Source organism: Ursus maritimus, unplaced genomic scaffold, assembly GCF_017311325.1.
Source record: "Ursus maritimus isolate PB19 unplaced genomic scaffold, ASM1731132v1 scaffold_34, whole genome shotgun sequence".
NCBI lineage: Eukaryota > Metazoa > Chordata > Mammalia > Carnivora > Ursidae > Ursus > Ursus maritimus.
This window is the reverse complement of record NW_024426008.1, coordinates 1,312,921-1,332,493: the sequence shown is the minus strand read 5'-3', so window position 1 is coordinate 1,332,493 and position 19,573 is coordinate 1,312,921. Positions and strand designations below refer to the sequence as shown.

At 38.8% G+C, this 19,573-nt stretch overlaps 1 long non-coding RNA gene across 1 annotated transcript; it reads right to left on the bottom strand.

Moving 5' to 3' along the window:
* Positions 1-7,997: 7,997 nt before the first annotated feature.
* Positions 7,998-11,525, bottom strand: LOC103682215. Its single transcript, XR_573376.2, has 3 exons — positions 11,484-11,525; positions 11,197-11,324; positions 7,998-8,127 (listed from the first exon to the last, which is right to left on the bottom strand). It is a non-coding gene; the product is annotated as an uncharacterized LOC103682215 (long non-coding RNA).
* Between the last annotated feature and the right edge of the window lie 8,048 nt (positions 11,526-19,573).

Below are 19,573 nucleotides of genomic sequence, written 5' to 3'. Positions count from 1 at the left end.
TGTGTGTGTTTTTTTAAATTTCAACATTCCTCCTTGAATGTAAGAGATGTAAGACTCTAATGAGAGTGTAGCCTGTGCACTTTGCCATGGTGTTCATGCTTGACCCCTAAACAGTCCTATGGCCAGTCGTTAAGGTTCTGATGAGGTTAACTAAAAGGATAATAGAATCCTGCTTCTAGAGTACTGTTGCATTTTCCTCAAATGAGCCCCGCATGAAATGCAGTGGTCAGAGCACCTAAAAGGGTAGGAGGCTGGGAACAGGTGATAAGAAATGTTTGGGACGTTCTTGCCTGCAAATGTGTATTTGGTAAGTATTTGTAAGGTAGCAGAATTTGTGAGACTTGTTTTCATTATAACCTGATGGTGGGTTTGGGGGGAAGTTGCTAACCCTTCCCACAGAAAACTTCTTCCTCAGCAGCTCTCACTGAAGTCCGAAGGGAACCTAAGGGTGGTACACGGCCAGATTGGCTTGGGTCATTTTGGAACACATCTGTTTCTTTTCTTCCTATTGCCCTTCCTTTTATCCCCTCTGCGTATCTTCTTCAAACCATACAGCTTTGCAGGGATCCTGTGCTCTCATGCTCACATACCTCTCTTGGTCCTCTCCTTTCCTCTGCCTTCTCCCCTCACCCACACACCTGAGAGCAAACGATGAACTTACTGTTAAGACTCAGTTGCTTACAGTCTCCAGGGAATTCTCTTTTAAGCCCAAGAAATGAAATTCTAACAGAACTGCAGGCATCGGGAAGAGAGTAAGGGAGGTGTTTTAAGGTCTGCGGCCACCCAGCTAGTTTCATCTAGTATGTTAAGGTCAGCTCCAGGCAGCGGTAGGCAATTACCGGGAGGGCCAGGGGAAGACAGGACAGCTCTGGGACAAGCTGGCGCTGGAACGCCATTTGCCTTCTGGCCTCTGCGTTCTGCACTTGCCTTGTCCTCACCCAGGGTCCCAGGCTGTGAACTTCCCCGACCTTCTTCTGCTGTGAAACCTCCTTTTACTGCCTGACTCCTTGGCACCCAGTGTCCTGAAAACTCATCACTGCATCAATATCAGTGATTTGTAGGCTCATGTAGTATTTTTTACTAACCTACGTAATCATCATCGTGGCCTTGCGGGTTCCAACCCCAGAGGGATAACCAAGGGGAGAGATGTTGGGGATCAGAATAGTCTGGAGGGGAAGGTGATTTTAAGTAGAGGTCTTTGCCTGTCTCCCTAGGTGCGTACTGTGTGCCTGCTTGTCAACTTCAGCTTCACAAACCGCTGTCTCCAGCAGTCAGTCTACGTATAAGAAAACAAACTAGTCTTTCCTCTAAGAAAGTGTTTTTTCCTTTCGTTCCTCTTGCTCTCCAAATTCACGGGTTGCAATTGTTTATTATCATTTTTACGACGACAACAGTAATACCATGAGTGGACATCTTGCCTATATCTTAGGAACGCCAAGCATTTCTATAAAAAAATATAATTACACGTTCACCTGAAACTAATGTAACATTGTGTGTCAACTAAAAAATTAGAAAACAGATATATAATTAATAAATAGACATATGTAAACATTTATATATTTACATTAGAATAGTTCCATTAAGTTAAAGTGAAATGAGATGGTAGATGTTTTTATTTTTATTTTATATAGATATTATAGCAGGTGCTGTTGGTGCCCCACCCACATTCCTGGGTCCTGTGGCTTCAGCCCCAGTCTGCTGCTTTCTAGCTGCGGGGAGGGACATGCATCCCCTCGCTGAGGACAGACAGGGCCTCTCTTCCCTGCTTCCTAGAGGCAGAAGCACCACGGGAACCAGCCACCCTTGCCCAGACACCTTTCCAGTGACTGAATGGATATATAAATACCTCAGCTCACTCTACTCTCAGCAGGGTTACACTTCTGCAGTGTATGGTATCTTTGCAGTGTGTCCGGCACCCTTGCCTGCAGCTTCTCCCCAGAATCAAGTTCCAGCTTAAGTCCAGGGAGGACAGGCTTATTAACGTGCCCTTAACAATGTGTCTCTTTGGGGCGCCTGGGTGGCTCCGCCCCTGAAGCACCCGCCTTTGACTCAGGTCATGATCCCAGGGGCCTGGGACTGAGCCCCAAGGAGGGCTCCTTGATCAGCGGGGAGCCTGCCTCTTCTTCTCCCTCTGTCTTTGTCTCCCTTCCCCACTGGTGCTCGCACGCTCTCTCTCTCCTGCTCGCTCTCCCTCTCTCTCTCTCCTGTCTTACCGCTCCACTCTGCTACTGTGTATCCTAGACTAATGGTGCGCTAGCAAACTGGTGCTCAAAGCATAAAGAAAACAAAAAAAGTAACCGAGAACAGCCCTGATGTCAAGCACTTGCTGATTTCCATGGTGTGAATACTCCTGCCACGGCCCAGGTCAAGCTCTCGGTGCGCCATCGGGGAACACGGACCAGAGAAGACGTGCGCACGGTCCGAACTCGCCAGCCGGTAGGAGCCGCCTCCTGCATTCCACCCACCCTGCCTCCCAATAACTGCTTGCACTCAGATCCTTGCTTCAGGGTCGGCTTCTGGGGGAATACAAAAACAGAAAATAAAGTTCAGAGAAACAAGGTAATTTCCTTAGGTGGAGATGCTTGGTCAGTGGCTGAAGGAATACCTTATTATTACTTAACAGATTATATGGTAGGATGTGATGTTATTATGTTAGTGACTTAGACTTTGACTTGTTTGTCAAATAGCAATGCATTAAATACAGACACTTTAGATAGAAAAGTGAAAGAAATGGTAATTTTGTTATTATAAAAACTGTGAAGCTGATAATAAAATTCCATATTACAACATTGTATCATAATATTCTGCCAAAAGGTCGGATTCTCTTCATTTGTTATCCATTGTGGCTACAGTTTCCCTAGCTCCGGACTCATGTTTGCTTATGTAATTAGAAAGATTAATTTTGCATAGTAAGATCCAGAACCATAACATATTTATTGTATTCCTCAGTGGAACAGAAATAAATTAATCAGTTCTGAGTTTTCCTTTAAAAAAAAAGTTGCTAAAACACATTTAGAACTTCATAACTTTTGAGAACACTGCCTTGAAGTCACTTCTCTTTAAGAAATGTTTTCCACTGCCAAGAAATTCCAAGCAACTCGACTCCTTTTGCTTTTCCTTTGCAACGTGGGCTCCACATTGCCAAGCAGATGAAGCCCAATCTGCAGGCATCCCCAGTGTGCAAAATGAAGGGATTTCAACTCTCAGGCACATTCTATCTTGGCCTCCTGCAAACATGGGTCAGCGTGCCAAATAGGGTATGTGGTGTGAACTGGATGCTAAGAGAAACTGCATGACTCATTCATACATGGCTCTCAGTATTTCTAAGTCTTAAGAACTGTTCCGAGCTCCTCCGGTAGAAACAGACCTGAGTTTCGAGGTCAACGGTACAGAACCATTTCTTTCCACCCTAGCGACCCTATGTGCAGATCTTCACTTCTCCTTCACGGTGTTTGTATCCATGGCTCTGTCAACATCCTCTTTTATTTAAATACCTCCTTGAATTATATTCTGTTCAGTCGATTGTACCAAAGTTGCTTATCTTCCTACCTGAGCAGCACAGGACTATAAAGCTTCATGGTTGTTAACGCACTGATCTATGTGTGATTTTGTGGCACAGAAATAGATACTGGGTCTAATTATGCAAATTCAGAGCGAAAAAATTGCAGACCAGGCCATCAGCAGACTGTTTAGGCCTGGGAAGAGACGTGACCCTTTAGTTCATTCAAAAAGCCATTTATCAACTGCCGACTTTGTATTGGGAACCGGACGTGCTGAGAGTATTCTAATGGACCCAGAGACGTTAACAGCTTACTGCTTTTGTTTGTATGTTTGCTGAAACATAGTCAACGTTTTGCTTGTATCTCTCACATAACATTTTATTTCCATGTCTTGCATTTATTAATTTGTGTATTTATCTTACCCCCTTCATTGATTTTAAGCACTTTCAAGACAGACACTTGGTCTTATTTATATACTGTTTGCCTAAGTGCCTTGTAAAAAAAAAAAAAAAAACTCAAGGAAAATTGTTGAACTGAACTAAGAGGTGGATGCTTTTGTTTTTTAGGCCTGTGCTTGAGCTAGTAACACAACTTAGGACTTCTGACTTCACATTCTCAGCTGCTTTACCCTCTATTTATAATTCATAACATAATTCGTGATGTCAATGCCTTGGTGTCTAAAGAGTTGATTATGAATGGGGCCACTTGAGTGCTTAATACGGCAACGTGTATGAATGCCTACTTGGATAATAGTTTTTAAAGTGTTAGATTTTTTTCTGACTCAGCAGATTGACTCTTTCACTGGCTCCCATAAATGTGGCCCAAAGTTGTGGGTGGCAAAATGCAGCCCGTGGACCACATGTGTTCTCTAGGCCATACTCAAAACATGGAGAATTCTTGAATTCCAGATGTAACCCAGGCTTCGGGTACAATTTGCCTAAATAAAGCCATGCCTCAGAGATTCTGAGCCAGTGATGGGTCTGGTCCCTGAAAAATGCGTTGCACCCCCTTCCCCACCTCTGCCCCCCACACACAGTCTTTAGCCTTCAACTCAGTTCTCAAGTTTTGGCCTGCTTTTAATTGAGTACTTGGGAATTCACAAGAAATCTTTGCACATACTTTCCTGTTTGCCGCTGTTTTCTCCAACTTGCCCGTCAGCTTTCTCCCTTATCTTTATTCTGATCCTCTTCTCTCCTCCCTCGTTCCACCACCTCACCACCCTCCTCCAACCCCACAAAGGGAAAACCTACACCCTGGCCTGGTTGGGTAACATCGACTTAACTTTGGCTGAAGCCTAGCGCCAAAGAGTTATAATCCCATGATATGAATTAAATTCAAGTGCAAGAACGAGACTGTACTGCCAAATGGGTAGAACAAGAAAGATTAAAATCAATCAACCTTGTGGAGGATAAATATACGACATGTCTGCTGTCAGCTGCCCCTCCTGTATCTACGGTGTGCATCGCTACTCTGTCCTAAAGCTCTTTCCCACAGAGCCTGGACATGATTCAAGAATCCTTCTGAACACCGTATCTACCACCTTCAACCAGAATTGGTCCACAATTTGGAATATATTTTTTTAAATCCTCTTTCGAATGCCTTCTCTCGTTGGGTGAGAAGAACTCGTCTTTAAAGGATGGTTTCTTCAAGTGTAGTTTCTTTTTTTTTTTTTTTTTTTAAGATTTTATTTATTTATTTGACAGAGATAGAGACAGCCAGCGAGAGAGGGAACACAAGCAGGGGGAGTGGGAGAGGAAGAAGCAGGCTCATAGCGGAGGAGCCCAATGTGGGGCTCGATCCCATAACGTCGGGGTCACGCCCTGAGCCAAAGGCAGACGCCTAACGACTGCGCCACCCAGGCGCCCCTCAAGTGTAGTTTCTAACCCTGCAGCGTGACCATCACCTGGGAATTTGTTAGAAATGGAAGTTCTCTGGCTCTGACCCAGACCTAGTCAGATACTCTGTGGATACAGCCTAGGAATCCATGAGGTTTTTTGTTTTTTGTTTTTATTGTCTCAAAATATGCATAATATGCATCATATAAATATACTCTTTAACCCTTTGTATAGTATACAACTCAGTAGCATTAAATGCAGTGCCACTGTAGCATAGCCATCACCATCATCCATTTCCAGAACTTTTTCACTATCCTAAACAGAAACTCTGTACCCAGTAAATAGTAACTCCCCTTTACTCCCACCCACTCCCGGTCCCTGGTTACTTCCACTTTCTATCTCTGTATATATGCCTATTCTACGTACCTCATATAATGCAATCATAGAACATTGTTCTTTCTGTATCTGCCTCATTTCCCTTAGTGTAATGTTTTTAATGTTCATCTGTGTTATAGCACGTACCTGAATTTCGTTGTGGTTTTTTTACAGCTGGATAATATTCCATTGTACGTGTAGACCACATTTTGTTCAGCCATTGCTCTATCGATGGATGTGTGGGTTGTTTCTAACTTTTAGCTACTATGGGTAATGCTGGTGTATGGCATACGTTTGAGTCCCTGCTTTTATATTTAAATTTTTTTTCCATTTTCTTTGTTTTGAGAGAGAGAGAGTGCACATGTGAGAGACAATGAGGAGAGAGGCAGAGGAAGAGCAAGAATCTCAAGCAGGCTCCACAGAATCTGATGTGGGGCTTGATCCCATAGCCCTCAGATCACGACCGGAGCTGAAATCAAGAGTCAGATTCTTAACTGACTGAGCCACCCAGGCACCCCTGAGTCCCTGCTTTTAATTCCTGTGATTATGTGCTAAGAAGTGGACTTGCTGGATCATTCGGTAATTCAATGTTAACTCTCTAAGGAACTGCCGAGCTGTTTCCCATAGTGGTTGCACCATTTTGTATTCTTACCAGGAACATGCAAGGTTCTAATTTCTCCAAATCACTGCTAACACTTGCTGATTACATATACATTTTTTAATAATAGGCATCCTAATGGATACAAATTGATATCTCACTGAAGTTTTAATTATCATTTCCCTAGTGACAAGTCATGGTAAACATCTTTTCATGTGCTTATCAATCATTTGTATATCTTCTTTGGAGAAATGTCTATTCAAATCTTTTGCCCATTTTTGAATTTGGTTGTTAATTTTTTGTTGTTGAGTTTTGGAAATTCTCCAAATATTGTGGATATTAATCCCTTATCAGATATATGATTTGCAAATATTTTTTCCCATTCTGTGGGTTGTCTTCTCAATCTTTTAAAAGTGTCCTTTGATGCACAAAAGATTTTTATTTTTGTGAAGTTCAATTTATCTATTTTTTCTTTTGTTTCCTGTTTAAGAAATCATTGCCAGGGGCGCCTGGGTAGCGCAGTCGTTAAAGCGTCTGCCTTCGGCTCAGGGCGTGATCCTGGCGTACCGGGATCGAGTCCCACATCAGGCTCCTCTGCTATGAGCCTGCTTCTTCCTCTCCCACTCCCCCTGCTGTGTTCCCTCTCTCGCTGGCTGTCTCTCTCTGTCAAATAAATAAATAAAATCTTTAAAAAAAAAAAAAAAAAGAAATCATTGCCAAATCCAATGTCATGAAACATTTTCCCTATGTTTTTTTCTAAGAGTTTTATAGTTTTATCTCTTATGTTTTAGTTTTAGCTCTTAGGTCCTTGATCCGTTTTGAGGTAAGTTTTGTATATGGTACGAGGATCTATTTTCATTCTTTTGCATGTGGATGTTCAGTTTTGCCAGTACCATTTCTTGAAAAGATTGTCCTTTTCCCATTGAATGACCTTGGCACCCTGGTAACAATCTGTTTCAACTAAATCTCCAGGTAACTTTAATGTACACTCAAACTTGAGAACCACTATTCTAAGTGGGTTTTATCCTTTATCTTATACTTAACCAACATAAGACTGGGACAGTCATAACCTGGCCTTCCCAATGCAAAGAAGGCATATTATGAGTAGTCACACTATACAGCAAATGGGAATCCTAAACAATGAGAGTACTCATATTAAAAAGGAAAGTGTTACCAATTAAACATTTGTTAAATTTGTTAACATTTTAACAACATCCATGCTTGTTTTTTTATTTTTATTTTTAAAATTTTTTATTATGTTATGTTAGTCACCATACAGTACATCATTAGTTTTTGATGTAGTGTTCCACGATTCATTGTTTGCGTATAACACCCAGTGCTCCCTGCAATACGTGCCCTCCTTAATACCCATCACCGGCCTATCCCAATTTCCACCCCCTCCCCTCTGAAGCCCTCAGTTTCTTTCCCAGAGTCCATAGTCTCTCGTGGTTCATTCCTCTTTCTGTTTACCCCCACTTCATTCTTCCCTTCCTTCTCCTACCAATCTCCCTGCTATTTCCTGTGTTCCATAAATGAGTGAAACCATATGATAATTGTCTTTCTCTGCTCGACTTATTTCACTTAGCATAATTTCCTCCAGTCCCGTCCATGTTGCCGCCAATGTTGGGTAATCATTCTTTCTGATGGCTGAGTAATATTCCATTGTATATATGGACCACATCTTCTTTATCCATTCATCTGTTGAAGGGCATCTCGGCTCCTTCCATGATTTAGCTATTGTAGACAATGCTGCTATGAGCATTGGAACATCTATATTTGTTATAACCAGCAAGTGATCCACTGAATTTCTCTCATTGCCCTGTTAGAATTAACCATAAGAAAAGATCCATGACATTTGATTAATTGGGCTGTAGAAATGGTTTTCTAAGAGATACTCTTACAAAGATTTTTTACCAAACTTGATCTTAAACTTGTTTATGATAAATAATGTTCATCTCAAATTTTAGTGTAGGGAGTTATCGAGACTAAAACTTTAAAAGCTTAGCTAAATTTTGTGTTAAAGCTTGGCTTGAACTGTGCTAAATTGGTATTTAGTTTTCATGTGTTAATGAAAAAAGAGACTAATGCATTATAAATAAATCTATTTACAATATAGTTAAAAAATTTTTGTTTTGTATAGTTGGCTTGTATACAGCCAAGATAAACCAGCCACATGTAAATGTACCTATGAGGGATGCCTGGGTGGCTCAGTCGGTTAAGTGTCTGCCTTTGGCTCAGGTCATGATCCCAGGGGCCTGGGATTGAGTCCCACATTGGGCTCCTTGCTCAGAAGAGAGCCTGCTTTTCCCTTGGCCTGCTGCTCTCCCTGCTTGTGCTCTCTCTCTCTCTCTCTGACAAATAAATAAATAAAAACCTTAAAAAAAATAAAATAAATGTACTCATGATATGCATGTCCAAGCTTTGTAGCAATACATAGAAAATTATCTTCAACAGAGTCCTAGAAGAAAAAGACTTATGTGAAGTTGCCCAACATTTCAAAATTCAGTGACGCAGATTGATTTCTACTTATTATTTAGATATCTAGGCTTATTTAACAAGTTAGACTCCATATCTTAGTTAACTGTATCTTTCAGTGATCAGTCATCATCCAACCCTGCCATAAATGTTAGTTGATTAAAGTAGAAAAGGTTAAAACGTTGAAACCACATGTTGCAGTTCCCAAAAATCAAGTCAACATGTGTAAAGGGAAGAATTATTAGAGGATTTATGAAATCTGGCCTGAACAAATTAATTCATCAGTTTAGCCAAAGGTCTGTCAATGAATTCAAGAACCTTTTCAAAAAGGGAAACATCTGTTGCAATTTAAGTTTCTGTTTATAAGTGAATGTTGTGGATTATTCTTTCTGAAAAAGGATACAACCGTTTATACAAATGTATTTGAAAGTTAATTTGAAATTACTCTTCTGTCTTTGGGGATCATGGGGCAATCCTTAGGGGATTTGTACTATTACTGTATTCTCCACCCTCTCTTGGTGATAGAAGGTAATGGGAACCTCACTGGGACTGAAAGATGTTGCAACAAACCATAATGCCAACTGTCCAGGAAGAGATCATTGTCTAGATGAGTACACCAAGCCTCTACCTACCGGTGTTGGATCTATTGAAATAATGTACATCATGGGAGATTTAAAGGTACTTTCAAACAGATATACATCATATGTATATACCATACATACATATATACGTTTCTGCCTTACACATTTACTTGGAATATAAACTTCAAGTTAGAAGAACCCCACCATATTTTGAAGTGGGTATGGCGGGGATTATACACATATAATCGACAAGAAAACTGAAGCTCACAATCATTGCATGAATTTGTTCCAGAATGCACAGCAAGCAAGTAGCAGGACTTAGACTTACACTAATGTCATTTGATACCGGGGCATTGCTCTTCCTGTTGCAACATGCTACCTTTCCAGCTGTGTTTTCATAAATACTGAGGGCTCATCAGGGGTCACCTACCCTTGCTAATCAAAGTGTGATCCACAGACCAACAGTATGGCATTTCTTGAGAGTTCATGAAAATGCAGAATCTCAGGCCCCTCTCAGACCTAATGAATCAGAATCTACATTTTTACAAGATTCCCAGGTACATTTTATTGTTTTAGAACTCACTTTGGGAAGCCGATGCTACAATTTACATTTTAAAAAAGACTTGCTGAAACCCTTCAGATTTGATTTCAACGTTCATAACAATAATTTTCTGTATTTCAAAGATGCATAATGATTGATTTTTGTGGAGTTTGTTCCAGACTTATTAAAAGAAGATTCACTAACTATTATGGGTTTGAGACTAATTCTTTTTTTTTTTAAAGATTTTATTTATTTATTCAACAGAGATAGAGACAGCCAGCGAGAGAGGGAACACAAGCAGGGGGAGTGGGAGAGGAAGAAGCAGGCTCATAGCGGAGGAGCCTGATGTGGGGCTCGATCCCATAACGCCGGGATCACACCCTGAGCCGAAGGCAGACGCTTAACCGCTGTGCCACCCAGGCGCCCCTGAGACTAATTCTTTAATTTTTATTTAGGAATTAGTTCAACGTTACACAGAAAAAAGTTGAGCAATTGACTATTGAAAACAGTCTTCAAATCATGAATAAAGCTTTAAAAAAGATTTTGCTTACTAAAGTTTAAAACTCGTGATATTCCCTACGGCTGTTTGTTATATACTCTGTGTATTCTTGATAAGGTTTATAGTTTTTCATAATTAACTGTGGAAAATGTGTAGCTGTTAGTTTGCCCAAAGAGTGGGGATCTCAGTTCAATACACTGACCAGCAGTATGCATGAGTACTACAGTTGGAAACAACTTCATTCCAAATTAAGCCAATTCTCTTTATAGTTGACTTTTATTACCTTCCTAAAACTAAAATCATCCCTAGGCAAAAGTATATTTTTATAAGCACAAAGGTACAAGACAACTTCTATTATCAAAAGGCCTTCATCAAGTCTGTGGCTTCACAATAACCAGTTTCAATAGCAGAAGTTGAGGATAGCCACTCAATAGTTAAATTTTGGGCTTGGGGGTCTTTGTGAACTGCAAAATCTAACTGGCTTTTAGAAGAAACCCATAGCCATGTCAAAGAGGGGTTAATTTCTATCTCTGGTGTTTTCTGTTCAATGAAAATCCACAGACTCAAATCTCAAAACTCTTTAATTGTGCCTCTGACTTACCTAAGTGTAGCAGAGTCCCAGCTTGAGATGGGGCCATACTCACTATGCAACTTGGGCATAACTTAATATGTCAAGAAACCTTGCTGGGCTCTCAGGGGTCTGCTCACATAGGAATCCAAGGCACTTTGGTGGGAAGTTGTAGGGTGAAGATTACTATAGGAAGAGAGTGTTGGCATTTAGTTCTTTCTTACCTACCACCACAGGTAGCTGGAGCAGAAGGAGGCAGGCTTGAGTATCCTGGAAGTTGGAATGGGATTTCCTGGGTAGACCTGGCAAATAGCAGCAGGCATCAAGTAAAGGGGAAATATGAGCCAAATACCTTCAGGAAGGAAGAAGAATTATATAGTTAAGTATCTTCTATGGTTTGCCTCTACTAATAATACACTATATGTTAACTAAATTGAATTTAATTGAAAAATTAAAAAAAGAAAGGAAGAGAAAGAAAGAATTTTAGATTAATAAATCCAAAGTGGGGCACCTGGGTGGCACAGCGGTTAAGCGTCTGCCTTCAGCTCAGGGCGTGGTCCCGGCGTTCTGGGATCGAGCCCCACATCAGGCTCCTCCGTTATGAGCCTGCTTCTTCCTCTCCCACTCCCCCTGCTTGTGTTCCCTCTCTCGCTGGCTGCCTCTATCTCTGTCAAATAAATAAATAAAATCTAAAAAAAATAATAAATAAATAAATCCAAAGTGAAGGGACTTACGTTAAACACAGCATGGAATGAAGATGTGCTCAGCATCATTAGCCATCGCACACGATGTGATACCACTACACACACAGCAGATTGGTTAAAATGAAGAGATAAGCAATTCCAAGTGCTAGTGAGCACGTGGAGCAACTAGAACTCTTAAGCACTGCTGAAGGTAGTGTACACTGGTGCAAGCACTTTGGAAAACTCCCCATCAGTATAAACATATATGCATGATTCATGACCCAGCAATTCCATTCCTAGGGGACTTACTTTTAGTAAGTGCATATCCCAGTTTCCAGTCTGGAATATAAGGAGCATGGAAGTCATCACTCCGTCCTAATAAGGTAAACAAACAGAAAAATCAACAACTCTTCTTAGATCTGTCAGAGAAGTGAAATCATACGCCTAAGTGCTGCGCCCTCAAATTGGAGAGGCAAACAGGCAAATACAGAGAATCACGATTTTTACTGGAGCTGAAACCCATGAGCAAAACTTCTATGGGAACCAGTACCAAGCTAGGAAAACCTGAACTGTAACCAGCAAATAGCTGGAAGCTCAGTGTGGACGTGTGTGAGACTTAAAACCTTAGGGAAGTCTGGAAGGAGGCATATTTTTGTGAGTTTTGGCTCTAGGAGCTCTAACAGATTCTCACAGTGAATATCAGAGAAAAATCCCCTCATGCTTTCAGCAAAGGAAAGGAGAAAAGAAACCATTTTGAAATAAGCCAGAACATTCCATTCTTCTTAGAAAGGCCTGACCTCAAGAGAAACTATTTTACCGGAGCCTAACCTGTTGAGTTTTGTCAGAGCCTAACTGATGTGGGAGAAGAGAAATATGCAACTCCGGCTTACTCTAGCCATCTCAGCCTGCCTTAGGAGGGTGTGGGGGAGAACTGAGAAGCACTTGTAAAGCTCACAGCCCAGGGACACTGCTCACTAAAACACTGAGATCTAATCACAAGACGGTAGGTAGAATGCTTCCCTTCCTTTGACACCACACCACTAATGCCTTTTTTGCTGGGGTTCCTTATATCTAATACATCATGTCTAGCTATCAAGAAAAAATTACAAAGCACACGAAAAGGGGAAAAAAAATACAATTTGAATAAATAGAGCAAGCATCAGAACCAGATTCAGCTATGGCAGGGATGCTGGAAATATCAGACCATGAATTTAAAACAATTGTGATTAATATGCTAACGGCTTAAAGGAAAATTATTTCTCTACTCGCAATACTTCTAACACCAAATGTGTAGGTTTTCCACACTAAGCAATTCTCCAGTTCTCTGTGGATACCAACTGGGAGTCCTGCAATTTAATTCACTTCTGACACTAACTACCCAGAGTTAGCACAGACCTTCTAGGTTAAGGGCCCAGTCCCACAAGATTGTTCTCCATATGACATGCTAATTGCAAGCAGTGGATCCCAGGCTGTCTGACTCAGATACAAATCAGGAGTTCCCACAAACCTCTCCTTGAGTTTGATTATTCGCTGTAACAGCTCACAGAACCCAAGGAAACACTTTACTTACGTTTACCAGTTTCTTTTAAAGGATACAAATTAATAGCCAATGAAGAGGTACATAGAGTGAGGTCCAAAAGGGTCCCAAGCACAGGAGCTTCTGTCCCCATAGAGTTTAGGGGTGTGTTACATTGCCAGCACGTGGATGCCTTTACTGATCTGGAAGTTCTTCAAATCCCATCATTTAGGATTTTTATGGAGTTTCCATTAGGTAGGCATGATTGACTAAGTCATTGGTCATTGGTGATTAACTCAGTCTCCAGCCCTTCTCCCTTCCCCGGAGTTTGGGGGAAGAGGGTGTTTGAAAGTTCCAGCCTTCTAATCATATGGAGGTTCCTCTGACAACCAGCCCTCATCCTCCAAGGGTCACCTTATTTCCATAAATTCCTGTATGGTTGAAAGGGGCTTCTTATGAATAACAAAAAACACTGTTATCACCCCTATCACTCTAGAATTTGTAAGTTTTAGAAGCTTTACCAGGAACAAGAGATGAAGATGAAATATATATTTTTATTATATCAAAATATTACAGTGTTGTGTTGGAAAAAGTAAACAACATAGAGGAACAATGGGCAATGTAAGCAGACAGATGAAAATTCTGAAAACCAACAAGTAATGCTAAAGATAAAAAAGAACAACAAACACTGTAACAGAAATGAAGAGTGCCTTTGACAGACTTTTAAGTAGACTGGACATGACTGAGGAAAGAACGTCTGAGCTTGAGGATATGTTGGTAGAAACTTTCAAAGCTGAGAATCAGAAGAGAGACTGGAAAGAAAGAAAGAAAGAAAGAAAGAAAGAAAGAAAGAAAGAAAGAAAGAAAGAAAGAAAGAAAGAGCCAGAATATCCAAGAACTGTGGGACAACTAAAAAAGATATAAAACATGCACAATGGGAATACAAGGAGAAGAAAAAGAGAAAAGAACAGAAATAATACTGGAAACAATAATGGCTGAGAATTTCCCCAAATCAGTCAGACACCAAACCACAGATACAAATACAGGAAGCTCAGAGAACACCAAGTAGGATAAATGCCAAAACAAACACACAAAAACGAACAAAAAACCCAACATCTATGCATAGCATATTCAAACTTCAGAAAATCAAAGGTAAAGAAAACATTCTGAAAAAAGCTAGAGGGAAAATACACCTTACCTATAAAGGAACAAAGATAAAAACTATAATGATAACTAACTGCAAGAACCAACTACTCCTATCAGATGCCATGCTAGCAAGAAGAAAGCGGAGTGAAATATTTTACGTGTTAAGAGAAAAAAACTCACCAACTCAATTCTTTTTTTTTTAAGATTTTTTATTTATTTGAGATAGAGACAGCCAGCGAGAGAGGGAACACAGGCAGGGGGAGTGGGGGAGAGAAGCAGGCTCCCAGCGGAGGAGCCTGATGTGGGGCTCGATCCCAGAACCCCGGGATCATGCCGTGAGCCAAAGGCAGATGCTTAACGACTGCACCATCCAGGCACCCCTCATCAACTCAATTCTGTATCCTGTGAAATTATCCTTCAGAAGTGAGAGAGAAATAAAGACTTTCACACCTAAATCATACAGGAAATGTGTTGCTGGTAGACCTATCTTACAAGAAATGTTAAAACAAGTTCTTTAGAGAGAAGGAAAATGATGTATGTCACAAACTGGAATATACATAAAGTAAGGAAAAGTACTGGAGAAGAAATAAGTGAAGGTAAAATAAAATCTTTTATTTTCTGATTCTTAATTGACCTAACAGATAATAGTTTGTTCAAAATAATAATAGGAACAATATATTCAATAATGTATGCTTATATATGTACATATATATGTATATATATATGTATGTATGTATAAGTGAAATGAATAACAGCAATGATACAAGGAATGGGAGAGGGAATTATGACTATTTTAATATTAAAAGCTATTTGCACTACACCTTGAGTGATATAGTATTATTTGAAAGTAGACTTGGATTAATTGTAAATATATATTGCAAACTCTAGGGCAAGCAATTAAAAAAGTTAAAAAAGAAGCATAATCAATAACTAAGAAAGGAGAGAAAATGGAACCATGTAAAATATTTAATTACAACCACAGAATGTGGAAAAATAATGGAATGTAAAGATAGGAACAAAGTGAAAGTTGCTAAGAGAGTAGATCTTAGAAGTCCTCAACACAAGAAAAGAAAATGACTATTTATGGGGATGGGTATTAACTAGACTTATTATGGTGATCATTTTGCAACACATATAAATATCAAATCATCATATTGTACACCTGAAACTAATATAATGTTAAATGTCAACTATACCTCAATAAAAAATGGGAACAAAAAACAAAGGCAACAAATTGAGAACAGTAACAAATATGGTAGATATTAATCCAGCTATGTCAATAACTTTAAAACCAGTGGCCTAAACATACTGTTTTTTCGTAAATGCGACTTTATTTTTATTTTTTAGAGTGTTATATTAGTTTCAGGTGTACAAAATAGTGATTCATATACTATTAAAAGAGACTTCAGATGGATCAAAAAACAAATTTCACCTATATATTGTGTACAAGAAAACTACCTTAAATACAAAGACATTTATAGATAAAAAGTAAATGGATGGAGAAAGATATACTATGCTAACACTAATCAAAAGAAAGTAGGAGAGCTATATTAATGTCACACAGAGCAAGGAAATGTATCAGGAATAAAGAAAGGCATTCCATAATAATAGAGGGGTCAATTCTCCAAGAAGACAAAGATCCTTAATGTGTATGCACCTAACAACGGGGCTGAAAAACACATGGGGCAAAAACTGGTAGACATACAAGGAGAATTAGGTGAATCCATTATTATGGTTGGAGACTTCAGTACCCTCTATCAGAAATGGACAGATCTAGCAGGCAGAAAACAGTAAGGACAGAGCTGAATTCAATAGAATCATCAATCAAATGTTTATAATTAACATCTTTGGGCTACTTTGTCCAACAACAAAAGAATACATATTCTTAATCTCACATGGAACATCCACTAAGACAGACCACATTATGGGACATAAAAATCACCTTAATGAGTTTAAAAGAAGAGAGATCATTTAATGTCTGCTCTCAGACCACAATAGATTTAAACTAGAAATCAGTAATAGAAAGATAGCTAGAAAATTCCCAAATACTTGGAGATTAAGCAATACACCTTTAAATAAAACATAGGTCAAAGAAGAAGTCTCAAGAGAAATATAAGAAATAATTTCACCTAAATGAAAGTGAAAATACAACTTACCAAATTAGTGGGATTCAACAAAAAAAGTGCTTTGAGGGAAATTTATAGCATTGAATTGCATACATTAGAAAAAGAAGAAAGATCTAAAATCAATAATCTAAGCTTACATTTTAGGAAACTAGAAACAAAAAGTAAATTAAATCTAAAGTAAGCAGAAGAAAAGAAATAATAAAAATTAAAGCAGAAATCAATGAAATTTAAACAGGAAAACAATAGAGAAAATAAACTGAGGGCTTCAGAGGGGAGGGGGTGGGAGAATGGGATAGGCTGGTGATGGGTAGTAAGGAGGGCACGTATTGCATGGTGCACTGGGTGTTATACGCAACTAATGAATCATCGAACTTTACATCAAAAACCAGGGATGTACTATATGGTGACTAACATAATATAATAAAAAATATTTTAAAAAAATCAATGAAACCAAAAACTTATTCTTTGAAAAGATCAATGAAATTGATAAGCCTCCAGTTGTGCTAAGAAAACAAGAGAGAAGATATAAAATCACTAATATCGGAAATCAAATAGGGGACACCACTACTGATCTCATGGGAATTAAAAGAATAATAAAGAAATGTTTATGAACAACTGTATGCACACACATTTGATGACCTAGATTTAATGAGCCAGTTCCTTGAAAGACACAATTTGTCAAAATGTGCACACTAAGAAATAGACTACCTGAATAGGCCTACATATATTAAATAAATTAAATCAATAATTAACAACCTTTCAAAACAAAAAATATCAGGCCTGGAAGGGTTCACTGGTGAATTCTATTAAACATGTGAAGAGGAATTATACCAACTCTCTATAATCTTTTCTGGAATGTAAAAGCAGAGGGAGTACTTCCTAACTTACTCTGTGAGGTTAGCATTACACTAACACCCAAAGCAGACAAAGACATTATAATGAAACTATAGACCAAGACCCCTCATAAACATAGATGCAAACATCCTCAACAAATTATTAGCAAGCTGAATCCAACAATATATAAAAAGAATTATATGCCACAACTACGTAGGATTTAACCCACATATGCAAGGCTGTTTCAACATTCAAAATCCAATTAATGTAATTCGTCACATCAACAGGCTAAAAAGAAAAATTACATGATCATGTCAGTAGATTCAGAAAAGCATTTGACAAAATCCAATACCCATTTATGATAAAAACTCTCAGCAAACAAGGAATAGAGTGAAACTTCCTCAACTTGATAAGGAATACCTACAAAAAACACCCTGCTAGCATCATATTGAATGGTGAAAAACTAGAAACTCCTGCTAAGAGCAAGACCAAGGCAAGGATGTCGCCTCTCAATACTCCTTTATAACACTGTACTGGAAGTATCAACTAATGTGATAAGAAAAGAAAAGGAAATGTAAGTTATACAGATTGGGAAGGAAGAAATAAAACTGTTTTTTTTTGTAGACATGACTGTCTCTGAAGAAAATCTGAAAGAATTGGCAAAAACACTCCTGAAACTAATAAGTAATTACAGCAAGGTGGGAGGATACAGTGTTGATACACAAAAGTCGATCACTTTCTTATATACCAGCATGAACAAATAGAATTTGAAATTAAAAATAATACCATTAACGTTAGAACACTCCAAATGAAATACTCAAGTACAAATTTAATATATATGTACAAGATCTATATGAGAACTATAAAACTCTGATGAAAGAAGAGTTTCAAGAACTAAACAGCTTTTTCCATGTTCACATGTTCATGGATAGGAAAATTCAATGTCATCAAGATGCCAGTTCTTCCCAAGTCAGTCTAATAGATTCAACACAATCACAAGCAAGATTCTAGCAAATTATTTTGTGGATAACAACAAACTGATTCTAAAGTCTTTATGAAAGTCAAAACATCCAGAACAGCCAACATAATATTGACCCAGAAGAACTGATACTACTAGACTTCAGGACCTACTAGAAAGCCATAGTAATCAAGTGTGGTAGTGGTGGATAGACAGAATTGACAAACAGATCAATAGAACAGAATAGAAACCTCAGAATAGCCCCACACAAATATAAAAAACTGACCTTTGACAAAGGAGCAAAAGCAATACAATGGAGAAATGATAGTCTTTTCAACAAATGGAACATCTGGACAACTAGACATCCTAGAACAACTGGACATCCACACGGAAAAAAAAATCTAGACACAGACTTACCCTTCACAAACATTAACTAAAAGTGGATCATAGAACTAAATTTAAAAGGAAAAACTATATAATTCCTAGAAAATAATGTGTGAGAAATCTAAGTGACCTTAGATATGTTGCTGACATTTTGGATACAACACCAAAGGCACAATCTATGAAAGGAACATAACTCCCTAAACTAAAACTTGAGATGAACATTGCTTTACCATAAAAAGTTGAAGATTAAGTTTCGTTAAAAATATTTTTAAGAGTATCTGTTAGACTTTATTAAAATTAAAAATTTCAGGGGTGCCTAGGTGGCTCAGTTGGTTAAGCATCCAACTCTTGATTTCAGCTCAGGTCATGATCTCAGGGTTGAGATGGAGCCCCTGTGTCAGGCTCCATGTATGGAGCCTGCTTAAGATTCTCTCTCTGTCCTTCTCCCTGTGTCCCTCCCCATCCCCCCCTTGTGTGCTCCTCTATCTCCAAAAAAAAAAAAATTAAATTAAATTAAAAACTGCTCTGCAAAAGACACTCTTCAGAGAATGAAGAGATAAGCAACAGACTGTGAAAAGGTATTTGTAAAAGACACATCTGATAAAGGACTGCTATGCAAAACGTACAAAGAATTCTCAAAAATCAACAATAAGAAAACAAACAACCTGATTAAAAAATAGGCCACAGACTTTAAGAGACACTTTACCAAAGAAGACACACAGATGGTAAATGAGCGTATAAAAGATGCTCTAAACCATATATCATTATGAAAATCCAAATTAAAAATAACAAGTTACCACTACACACATATTAGAATGGCCAAAATCCAGAACACGAACATCACCAAATGCTGGTGAGGAGCAGCAGACAATCTCATTCATTGCTGGTGGGAATGCAACATGGTACAGCCATTTTGGAAGATGGTTGGCAGTTTCTTACACAACTAAACATACT